Genomic DNA, 12,459 nt, shown 5'->3' with positions numbered 1-12,459 from the left:
TTCATACAGCCGCTGTTGTGGAGCAGCGGGTTAAGCTACTGCCTGTGATGCTGGCATCCCATATGGGTGCTGGCTTGTGTCCTGGCTGTTCCACTTCCCATCTAGCCCCCTGCTAATGTGCTTGGGAAAGCAGGGGAAGATGGCTCAAGTCCTTGGGCCCCTGCACCCACATGGGAGACCTGGAAGAAGCACCTGGCTCCTTACCACGGGTGAACCAGCAGACAGAAGCACACTCTCTCTGTTTCTCCCTCTCTAACTTTTTCAAATAAACAAAATCTTTTTTAAAAAATTTCTTTCAAAAAATAAACTTCTATAATTCCTTTCCATGGCTAACTCCAACTACTGACATGTGGATACTGCTCTTGCTTAGCTTATCAACTTTAGGTATTATCAACTGGTTTCCTTTTATGACAGAGCTGGGTCTATACACCAATAGCCTCCACTCTCTCCTCCTCATCTGCAATTTAGTCCACGCTGCTTTCACTCCTGTTGACAACACATCACGGACCCTCTATTTCCCTCTGTCAACAAGGACGCAGCATCTCTCCCTGGCCCCTGGCACTTCAGTCCCCCCATCCCCCACTCCCGTCAGCTGAGTTTCACACCGTGTGGGTGGAGGTAACTTCTGCGACATCTCCCACAGAGGGTGTCTGACGTGACTTCCCGGAGGGGCTGCTTTTCTCTGCCAAGGCCCCCCTACCCAGGCACTCCAGCTGTAAATAAAGTCTAGCTTTTCTTCCAGCCCAGGTGAGTCCTTTCTCACCACCGCCACGGCTGAAGCACTAGTGTGAGCGGCTGCCTCCCCCTCCCAGGGCCAGCCTCCCTCTTGCTGATGCTAACCCAGCCTCCATGTGGCCCAGGCCACGTCAGTCTCCTTGTTAAGGAGCCTTCTCTCTGCACGCATGACCTCTAGTGAGTTGGTGTGGGCCATCTCTGCCTTTCTCCACTCCCCGCCCATGCCCGCCGCTCCCGCCAGCCTGGCCACTGTCACAAGCTGACTCCTGCTTGGTTACACCCCAAATCTTGCCTTTCTAGTTGTCGCACAGACCTCAGCTGCAGGGCCACTCCCTCTGGCAGTTCCCTGTGGCCTCCCTTCTGCAGTGAGGCTCTTTGCCGTCAGCCTGTTTTGTCTTCGGGATGTCAGTTTCTAGTCTGTGTGCATGGCTCATCCCCTCTGCAGCTTGTGAGCTCCCTGAGAACTGTTATATTTGCTACCTGTATCCTGGCACATAGCAAGCACTGAAGAAAACTGACTCCCATCAATTCAGTGTCCTGTAACTATGAACAGGGCTTCCATGCTTGGCTAAGATTAGTTCTAAAAGTTTTCCAACTTCAAACAGGGCTTCATGACTGCGACTATGTAGTTATAATTCACTATTGAAGTAATGTTTGAAAATATGCTCTATCTTGAATGTTGTTGTTGTTTTTAATGTTTACTATTTATCTGAAAGGCAGAACCGCAGAGACAGCAGGACAGAGGAACTAACAAAAAATCTTCTATCAGCTGGTTCATTCCCTAAATGCCTGGTCTGGGCCTGGCCAAACCCAGGAGCCAGGGACTTTATCCGGGTCTCCCACACCGATGGCAGGGGCCCAAGCACTTGGGCCATCCTCCCACTACCTTCCCTGGTGCATCTGCAGGAAGCTGGATCGGAAGCAGAGCAGTTGTGACTTGAGCCAGCACTCTGACACAGGATGCTGGCATCTCCAGCAGGGGCTCAACCTGCCACGCCACAAGGCTGGTTTGACTCTGAGTGCGCATTGTAACTTAATAGTGGTGTGATCTTCAGTAAATTAGCAATACGAGGAGTCTTCAAAAAGGTCAATGAAAAAACTTATAAGGTTTCACATTTTCTTTGCACCAAAATAAACTTGTTCTTAAATTCCATTTTTCATGAACTTCGGAAGTTCTGAGCCCCAGTTTCTTCCTCTGTGGAGAAAAGCCTGTCTTGCAACAACAGAGTGACTTAGAAGATTAAATCAGATAATTTATTTAAAGTTACTGACATAGTATGAGGAGCTAGCAACAAGTAGCTGCTACTATTATTGCTAATAAAGTGAATAAAATGTTAATATATGGAAACCAAGTCTAAAACACTAATTTTGATGAAATAATTCAGAATTTCTGTATTTTATGTACAATTGCACAAAATATTAAGATGAAAGCTGTCGCTCCCCCTCTTCGTGGAGGAACGACACTAAGCCCTGCGCTGTTCTTTCGTCTGCTCGGCCCTCCCCGGGTTTGCTGCTGGTTCTTCCCGGGTTGGCTACTATCCCTTCCACCTCCGTGGAAGGGCAGTTCCCCCTGGCCACATTCCCCACTTCCGCAGGGGAGCGGCACACCGCCGGCCGGCTCTTCTCGGGGGCTGCACAGGTGTTCCTTCAGCTAGATGTTCCCCTTAGATGTTCCCCATAGATGTCCCTGGTGCATGCCGTCTCTCTCCTCCTTTATAGTCCTCCTCCGCCAATCCCAACTCGGCTGCCCACACGCCGAGTACGCTGCTCTCCTCCAATCAGGAGCAAGTCCTACAGTTTATTAGCTGAACTGGAGGCAGCTGTGTAGAAGCTGTTTACTTCTCTCCCAGCGCCATATTGTGGGAGAGCAGATGCATAGAATAAGTCTTAATTCCAGTAACTCAGTCTAGTCCGGGCTGCTCCCCACAAAAGCATTCTACAGTACAAGACAAATAATTAGCAAGGTTCCTTTTGTCCAGGTCAAGTGTTCTTCAAACTTCCTGTAGTTCCAATCCCAAGATCTTTGACTGCCTGTACAACTCAATCAACTGAAACATCACTAGGTGGGTGCTTGGCCAAGTGGTTAGGATGCTGGCCATGATGTCTGCATCCCAAACCAGAGTGCTGGGGTTTGAGTTAATTTGAGTCCCAGCTCTGCTTCTGATTCTAGCTTCCTGTTAACGCACACCCTGAGAGGCAGCAGGGATGGCTCAACTCCTTAGAGGAGGCATTGAGCTCCTGGCCCTTGGCTTTGATCTGGCCCAGTCTATGCCACTGTGGTCATTTTGGGAATGAACCAACAAATGGGAGTTCTTTCTCTGAGTGTCTTTGCCTGTGTGTCTGCCTCTCAGTTAAAATAAATAAATAGGAGCTTCAAGCTGCAAAGCCTTGCATTAGATTTCTTTTGAATCTTCTTACTGATGAAAATTTTGAATGTGTAAGATACAAATGAACAAAATTTTATCGTAAGTTTATTATGTTTATAATACATCTTGCTTGGTTAAACATAGCATCAACTATTCATGTGGTGTGATTATTTTTTTAAAGATCTACTTATTTACTTGAAAAGGCAGAGTAACAGAGAGACCTTCAAGCTGCTGCTTCACTCCCCAGATGGTTGCAATGGCCAGGGTTAGGCCAGGCTAAAGCCAGGAACTTTATTCCAGTCTCCCACGTGGGTGGCAGGGACCTAGGAACTTGGGCCATCTTCCAATGTCTTTCCTAAGCCATTAGCAGGGAGCTGGATGGGAAGTGGAGCAGCGGGGACATGAACCAGTGGCCACATGGGATGCTGGTGTCACAGCAGCGGCTTTACGCCCTCGCCACAGAGCCCACCCCTAGGTGTGATTATTGACAAGCAGGAAGCAGGGTTTAGGGTGGTGGATGGACACGGGTCTTAATATCTGAGACCCAGCAGGTGCACAGCCAGTTTCCTATCCACCCAGGGTGTTGCCTTCTCCCACCTGTACAGGGAAGGCCGTGACCTTCACCCATCACTCCCTCTGGGGCGTGCTTCCCCTAAGTTGACTTCTTCCTCTCTGTTATCTTCTAAGGATCCCTATGTTTTTCTCACTGGAGTCTGCCTGGATCCTGCCCTTCAGAAGCAGAGGGGTCAGGACTAAATCAGCAGGCTCCAGAACTCCCGGGCCGACTGCGTTTGGCTGCCTCCAGCGACACGGCCCACGGCCGCAGATGCATAGCAAGGGAGAAGAAATCAGGCTTCATAGAAGGCAGCTTCCCACTCCGCACAGCATCCAGGGACTGTCTCCCAGTTTTGGCTTCTGGCCGATCGCCGCCTTCGTCTGAGACACACTCATAACCATGAGCATGCAGAAACCAGGCAGGCAGGAAATCAGGCCACAAAAAGCCTTCTGTGTGATTCCTTTGTATCTACCGGAGAGAACCCACTAATTGAACAGAGAGAACAGAACGGCCATAAAATCAGCTCCTTGTTAGGTAGACGGGGTGAGTCAGGGAGAAGGGAGAGGGAGCATGTCAAAATATCTACCTCCCCCAAAGCACCGCACAACCCTGCCCTATTTGCTATTTAGGTTCCGAGCACTTTGATTGACAGCAAGCCTTTAAAGCACAAGCTTTTATATTTAAAGGAACCCTGGTCTCCTGACTGTTCCACTCCTCCCTCTCTGGGAGAGAGAGTCACAGAGGGCAGCACAGCTGGGGACTGCCTCAGAGTCACCTGCCAGGCTTTCTGAGAACAACTGTGACTTCCTGACTCCAAACTGCTATAAAAGGAAGGGGGAAAGTTTTTTTTTTTTTTTTTTTTTTAAAGACAAGTACAAAACTCTAGAGACAGTTCTGTGATGCATATCCAAAGTACATCAGGGTATCTGAGCCACCTAACAAATTGGGCTAAATGGCAGGCTGGCAGCCCACGTGGGCACGGCTGAGTAGCTGGGGGGGCACCTATCTTCTTAATTTACCGTCAGCTTTGACCTCCTACCATTGCCTCTCTTTTAAAAAGGAGAAGTGACTCAGACCAGGGATGATATGTCACCTTCCACAGTCCATCCAGGCCTGCTTGGGCACACGTATTTATTTTACGTCTTTCCTTTCAGGTCTGAGTTCAGTTCTTCTGGACAGGTAGCTACCCTCTAAGAGCAGGGCCATGGACTCACAGCCTCACCACAAAACAACAGGTAGGATTTAGCTTCCGCCAGTGACAGCCGAAAATGGAGCCTAAATAATCCAGCAGGTGGAACCTTCCAGATTCAGAAACAGGTTGCCAAGGGCTCTCAAGGGAGCCACTGGAAAGCTTAAGACATAAAATAGGGCAGCAGAAGCTGTACCTGAGAAACAAGCAGAGTATGGCTGTGAAGTGTCACATACACAAAATCGGTTACATGGTAAACACATTCCCCGCTGTGGTGGCCCTGTGTCTTCTGTCCGTAGCAGGGGTCTACCAAGCTGCAATCTGGGCACAGAGGGTCCCTAGGCAGAGAGCCTCGGCAGTGCTGCGGCTCGGGATCCCCACATGTTCCTGGTTCAAACGCTGCACCCCTACCTCCTCAGGGTCACCTGCTAACCCCCAAATCACAGAATCACTGCTTCCAGCCATTACAGAAGGGCAACTTTAGAATCTGGCCAGTTTGGGTGTCAGCATTAATTGTCTGAGCTTAGAACACATCCCTAACTGGATTTCTAGGTTCCCACCTACAGAGCAGACGCCTGGAGCTGGTTTTCATGAATTTGTGCACCAAAAAAAAAAAAAAAAAAAAAAAAAAAATCCCACTTTTGAGTTTGAAAGCACAGACTCTAGAATAGAAAGACATCAGGTAATACACTGCTGGTTCATCTTTTAAGTTTTGTGTGCAATTTGGCTTTCATCCCCCACACCTAGTGGCTCTTTCAGCAGCACCAAATCAAACGGACTTTTCTAGGTCAGTCTCCTTTTATGCTGAGGCTCTGGCCATGTGTCCACCTCTTCCTCCTGGGAGGTGACCTCCTGAGTCTTCCCTTTCTGACCTCCCACCCATCAAGCACCTAAACTGTCCTGCGGTCACACCCTGGCCCCTTTACTTACTCTTCATGTCCTCCTTGGTGACTTCCTCCTCCTTTGGCACAAATTCAAAGTCACTGACCTTTCTTCCAGTTGCTTGGCCATCTGGCCACACCCACAGACCCACTGCTCGCCCCGACACCACTTCTGATCTTGCCACACCTATTGTGCTCAGTCTCAGGGCAGCCCAAGTGCACTTTCCAGCCCTCCCGAGGTCTCTGTTCATACTGCTTTCCTCTACCCAAAGGCGCTGCCCGACCTCACTGGGGCACCCCTCTCTAGGCTCCAGACCTAGCCCCTTTTACTAACGGGTTTATTGAGGCATCACTGACACATAATATACTCCTACCTGTTTAAAGTATACACTTTGACAGATTTTGCAATGTATTCATACCTTGAAGCCATCACCACAATCAAAACATTGCCCCAAAAGCTTCCTTGTGGCCGTCGGTACTTGTACTTATACAGCTCATTTTGATGTCACATCTCTCACCCCGATACTAAGACTCTGTCTTGGGGGCCGGTGCTGTGGCATAGCAGGTAAAGCCGCACCGGCAGTGCCAGAATCTTGTTCAATTTCCAGCTGCTCCACTTCCAATCCAGCTCTTTGCTGTTGCCTGGGAAAGCAGTAGCAGATGACCCAAGTCCTTGGGCCCCTGCACCTACGTGGGAGACCAGAAGAAGCCTGGCTCCTGGCTTTGGACTGACACAGCTCCGGCCGTTGCAGCCAACTGGGGAGTGAACCAGCAGATGGAAGACCTCTCTCTCTCTCTTTCTGCCTCTCCTTCTCTCTGTGTGTAACTCTAACTTTCAAATAAATAGATAAATCTTTCTTCTTTTTTTTTTTTAAAGGACTCTGTCTTCTGACTGTTCTCATCATTCTGACTATACATGATCAATTTTATTTAGGTCTCACTGATAACTGATGCGGTTTTTTGAGAGCTTGTTTGGAGGTTCTAGCAGGGGAGCGCAGCTACTCGTATACCCTTGACCAAAGACCGGTCCTCCTCTAGCGGGGATGGTCGTCCTCTTCGACCGAGCGCGCAGCTTCGGGAGGGACGCACATGGAGCAGTGAGGGAGGAAGGGGACACCCGCCTAGCCAGCCAGATCAGCCGAATCAACCCTGGCGATTAATGGGGTGACAGATGTCGCAGCCAGATCGCCCTCAGATCCTGATGCGGTTTTTTGATATGTATTTCCACTGACTTCTGCTCTCATGTATTGTTTCCTTTGTTCTGCCTTCTTGGGTTTAATTCGCTCTTTTTTTTTAAAATTAATTAATTATTTATTTATTTTTGACAGGCAGAGTGGACAGTGAGAGAGAGGAAGACAGAGAGAAAGGTCTTCCTTTTTGCCGTTGGTTCACCCTCCAATGGCCGCCGCGGCTGGCGCGCTGCGGCTGGCGCACCGCACTGCCGATGGCAGGAGCCAGGTGCTTCTCCTGGTCTCCCATGGGGTGCAGGGCCCAAACACTTGGGCCATCCTCCACTGCCTTCCCGGGCCACAGCAGAGAGCTGGCCTGGAAGAGGGGCAACTGGGACAGAATCTGGCGCCCCAGCAGGGACTAGAACCCAGTGTGCCGGCGCCGCAAGGTGGAGGATTAGCCTAGTGAGCCATGGCGCCGGCCTTAATTTGCTCTTATTATTCTGTTTTCTTAAGTGGAAGCTGAGATCATTGATTTGAGATCTCTCTTCTGATCTGGGTACTTTAGCACTACATACTTCCAGCTAAGTACTGCTTTAGCAGTGTGACACAAAGTTTAACATGTTTGTCTTCATGCAGTTTAAACTACTAACTTCTCTGTTTTTTTTTTTTTTTTTTTTTTTTTTTTTTTTTTTTTTTAAGATTTATTAGTATTTATTTGCAAGGCAGAATGGCAAAGAAGGAGAGATAGGCCCACCCTCTCTGGGCTACTTTTAAGATTTTACTTTTCATCATTGGCTTTGGGCAAATGCATGGTGACTCCCTTACTGCATCTATCTTCATGATTAGGTTGTGCTCAGGGGTGACTGAACTATGGATCTGTGCATTTACCTAGCATCTGTCAAATCTGGAATAACGTCAGCTGTTACTCAGGCATTGTCCAGGTCTTCCTGCCTCCCCTGGGGGCTTGATTTACATGTATGTCACAGGCATTGTCCCATGGTTCCCTGAAGATCGGTTCACTTTTCAACAATTTCTCACTTCTCTGTATGGCTCACTTTAGATAGTTTCTACTGCTGTGTTTTGTATTGGAAATGTGATTTTCACATCTCAAAGTTGGATTTCAGTCTTTTTTTTTTTTTTTTTTTTTGGACAGGCAGAGTGGACAGTGAGAGAGAGAGAGAGAAAGGTCTTCCTTTGCCGTTGGTTCACCCTCCAATGGCTGCTGCGGCCGGCGCACCATGCTGATCCGATGGCAGGAGCCAGGTGCTTATCCTGGTCTCCCATGGGGTGCAGGGCCCAAGGACTTGGGCCATCCTCCACTGCCTTCCCTGGCCACAGCAGAGAGCTGGCCTGGAAGAGGGGCAACTGGGACAGAATCCAGCGCCCCGACCGGGACTAGAACCCGGTGTGCTGGCGCCGCAAGGCGGAGGAGTAGCCTATTGAGCCGCGGCACCGGCTTGGATTTCGGTCTTTATTATATCTTTCACTTTTTGAAAAATGTGTGCTATTAATAGTGGTGGTACAAGAGGATGGTTTTTACATTCCTAGTTAACTTATTTTATTTGAAAGGCAGAGAGAGGGACAGAGACACACAAAGATCTTCTCTCAGTTGGTTCACTCCCCAAATGCCAGCAACAGCTGGGGTTGGACCAGGTTGATGCCAGGAGCTGGGAACTCCATCTGGGTCTCCCACATGGGTGGCAGGGACCCACATATTTGAGCCATCACCTGGTGTCTCCTAACTGCATTAGCAGGAAGCTGGAATTGGGAGTGCAGCTGGGACCAGAACTCACACACTTTGGTGTGGGATGTGGGTATCCCAAGTGGTGTGTGAGCCATGTGCCACCATCTACCCCTCATTTACATCTTTTACTTTTTGTTAAAACAAGGTTATGACAGCTGTTTGAACATCTCTGTTGGCTGTCTTTAATATCCGTGGCAGATCTGGATTGGCTGTGACTGATCTTTCTTCTCATAATGGGCTGTATTTGTCTGCTTCTCTGGAGGCCTGCTAATTTTTGATTGGACACCAGATGTAAATTTCACCTTCTTGGGTGCTGCATGGTTTTGCATTCCTATAAATCACTTCTTTGGGTTGCAGTTGGGAAGTAACTTGGTACTTTGGGGAGAGAGAGAGGGAGAGGGGGGGAGGGAGGGAGGAACACAGAAACAAAGAGAGCTCCCATCTGCTGGTATACTCCCCAACTGTCCACACTGGCTGGTGAGGGGCCCCCAGAAACTCAATCCAGGTCTCCTACGTGGGTGGCAGGAGCCCAACTACGTGAGCCGTCACTGCTGCCTCCTGGGGTGTGCCTTAGCAGAAAGCTGCAGTCAGAAGCCAGAGGTGGGTATGGAACCCAGGCACTGTGACGGGGGCCCCGGGTACCTGACTTGCTAGGTCAACCACTTGCCCCATCACCTACTTCTTAAATGGAGAGATCTCCTTTAGGTCTGACACGCTCCCCACCTCTCTCTGGCGACATTTTCCGAGAGCCTCTGTGCTTCGAGACGCTCTCTTTCTATCTCCACAACGTAATGCGCGTCCCTTGACGGAGCACAGAGGCCGGCAGGGGCTGGGCTTTGTGTCACTGTGCCTGAGACCGCGTCTGCCAGGTCACTGAGCGTTCACACACACACACACACACACACACACCTGTTCTCACTTTTAAGGAGCTGGCTCACCAGCACGACAATCGTGCTATGTAACGTCTTAGCCAGCTTTAAGTGCACAGCCTGGTATTCTGTCATGAAACACATCTCCAGAACTTCCTCCTCTTGCACAGGAGTGAACAGACCTGACACGGGCTTTTCATCGTACAGACAAGCCACGGAACGAAGAGTGCTGGTCTGCTCAGAGGCTGCGAGCTGGCAGGAGGTGGAGCGAGCACAGCAGCCACGCTGTCTGCTTCCTGCCGCAGGCTCGCTCCTGCTCCGTCTGCGGATCTGACGTGTGCGTTACGGAGAGAAGGCGGCTGCTGTGCTGCTGCCTCACACTTGGAGAGCGACTCACTCTGAGAGCACCAGTCAGCTGGGCCAGGCTTGGTTTGTTCTCTCTCTCTCTCTCTCTCCTCTCTCTCTCTCTCTCTCTCTCTCTCTCTCTCTCTCTCTCTCTCCATTTGTCTTGGTTAGCAAGCGATAGAATATCCTTTAACAAATTGTTCCCCAAGGTTTTTTTTTTTTTTTTTTTTTTTTTTTTTTTTTCCCCTGACAAGTTCTCTGAGTCATCTGGTACTGGGAAGCTGCTTTCCCTTCCCATTTCATACTGAAATTTCCTTTCTCCTTCTGTCCTCCGTCAGATTCTTTTCATTTTTTATGACATCCTAGGCCTTGTATTTTCTCCTAGAGCAGAGATAGCCCTTGCCTTCACTTGGTAACGACTGTGTCTTACCAAGGACAGCTGTGTGGATCAAGATGGTTTTTATTCCATTATGAAAATTTTATGTGAATTTACTTGTTGCTTTGTTTCTGGAAGAAGAGATAATCTCCCAACATTTCAATGATTTTTCTCTAATTATAAAATTAATACATGAAAACTACAGAAAAGTTGACATTGCATTTTTTGGATAGGAGTTAAAAATAGCATCAAAATTAAGAAATATACAAATGCAAATCCCCTTTTTCCCTATAAATATGTTAGCTTTACTTTTGGGATTCAAATATTGAGAAAAAGGAGGCTTGGGATCATTTCTCAGTGTGTCAAAGAGAAACTAAAGAAAGTAAGTGCTGTTATTATTATTGTTTAATTTAAGAAAGAGAGTGCACCCCCCAACTTGCTGGCTCACTCCCCATATGGCGGTGGCAGCTGGCGCTGGGAACTCAGCGCAGGTCTCCCACCCGGTGGCAGCAAGCGCATCACTGGAGCCATCACCACCGCCTCCCAGGGACGGCTCGGCAGGAAGCTGCAATCAGGAGCCAGAGCCAATGACCCGGGATGTGGGATTTCATCTGCAGCACTAGCTGCCTGCTCCCTACTGTTCCCTTTCAAAAGGCCAGAGTGTGTGTGTAGTGAGAAAAGTTGCTGCCTGCAGTGCCAGCATCCCATATGGACATCAGTTTGAGACCCAGATGCTCCACTTATGATCTAGCTCTCTGCTGTGGCCTGGGAAAGCAGTGGAAAATGGCCCAAGTCTTTGGGCCCCTGCACCCACATGGGAGACCCGGAAGAAGCTCCTGGCTCCTGGCTTCGGATCAGTGTAGCTCCAGCCATTGTGGCCAATTGGGGAGTGAACCAGTGGATGGAAGACTCTCTCTGCCTCTGTCTCTGTAACTCTACCTTTCAAATAAATAAATCTTAAAACAAAAAACAAAAAACAAAAAACGGTTAGAGTCTTTGAATCCAACACAAGAAACCTTTCTCCATTACGTCACAGGAGCCTGGAACTGGCAGAGGATCTGGCCATAAACGTATTTCATCTGAGAACAACTGAGCAAATTGTAAGAATCCGTTCTCCAATGGGCAGAAAGTGGCTAAGATGCTGGCGAAGTGGTTAAGGTGTTGCTTTGGACACCCACATCCCATCCATACGGGAGTGCGGGGTTCGAGTCCCAGTCCTGTTCCTGACTCCAGCTTCCTGCTCACGGGCACACTGGGAGGCAGCAGGTGTTGGCTCAAGTAGCTGGGTCCCTGCCACCCCCATGGGAGCCCTGGTTCAAAGCTCTTGGCTTTACACTGGCCCAGTCCCAGATGTGGTGGCATTTACAAATGACATCTACTTCCATGTGTGGTTTCTTCTTCAGCCTGCCAAGACATTTTGACTCCCGATTCTGTCATTCAAAACATGTTCTCCTTCCTGGGGTTGCCTCATTGGCAAATTTGGTAAGTACGTCTTCATCCAAGGCATTGTTTAAATGAGACCATGTTAGTTTTACCCGATTTCTTTTCACTCAACTTAGGCCAATTTTTGTTGGTTTTTCCTTTCAGTACTACAAATCATGACAAGAATTTTCCTAGAAATTTACATCAAGATCAATGATAACTAATTTTTCCATCCTGTCTTGCAAAGCAAGGAAAACCTTGACCTGTCTTTAGCATTCTGGCTCTTTCCCTTCCCCGTGATAGCCCAAAGACTTCCAAGACTCACTTGGGGTGGAAGTTACCTGGCATCCGGGGGTGGGCGTCTGGCACAGGAGTGAAACCATTTCGTGGGACGCCCACGTTCTATTCTGGAGTGCCTCCTTCAAATGTCAGCTGCTCCACCTCCTGCTAATGTTCCCCTGGGAAGGCAGCAGATGACAGCTCGACCACCTGGGCTCCTGCCACCCACATGGGAGACCCAGGAGGAGCTCTGTCCAGGCTTTGGGCTTCTGCCCAACCCAGCCCTGGCTGTTGTTGGAATTTGGGGAGTGAACTATCAGATGGAAGACCTCTCTCTGTCCCTCTGTCCCTCTGTCTCCCTGTCTTTCAAATAGAAAATAGAATCAAATAAGTAAAACTTAAGAAAAAAAAAAAGCACCCACTTGTCCTCTTTTCTCTAGCTGGGGCTTCCGCCCCCTCCTGTTGCTTCCTTTTACTTTCAGAAATGTACTTCTTGGCGGGTGAGAGGTGACACCTCCGGCCACC

The 12,459-nt window shown here is 49.0% G+C and overlaps 1 protein-coding gene across 4 annotated transcripts in view; it reads right to left on the bottom strand.

Moving 5' to 3' along the window:
* Positions 1 to 12,459, bottom strand: part of MYO1D (myosin ID) — a 341,376-nt gene that overhangs the window by 63,332 nt on the left and 265,585 nt on the right. The gene's annotated exons all lie outside the window — the stretch shown is intronic.

Source organism: Oryctolagus cuniculus, chromosome 17 (genome assembly GCF_051225735.1).
Source record: "Oryctolagus cuniculus isolate XC-2025 breed Fujian yellow rabbit chromosome 17, ASM5122573v1, whole genome shotgun sequence".
In the NCBI taxonomy this organism is placed as follows: domain Eukaryota; kingdom Metazoa; phylum Chordata; class Mammalia; order Lagomorpha; family Leporidae; genus Oryctolagus; species Oryctolagus cuniculus.
This window is presented reverse-complemented; position numbering and strand designations above follow the sequence as displayed.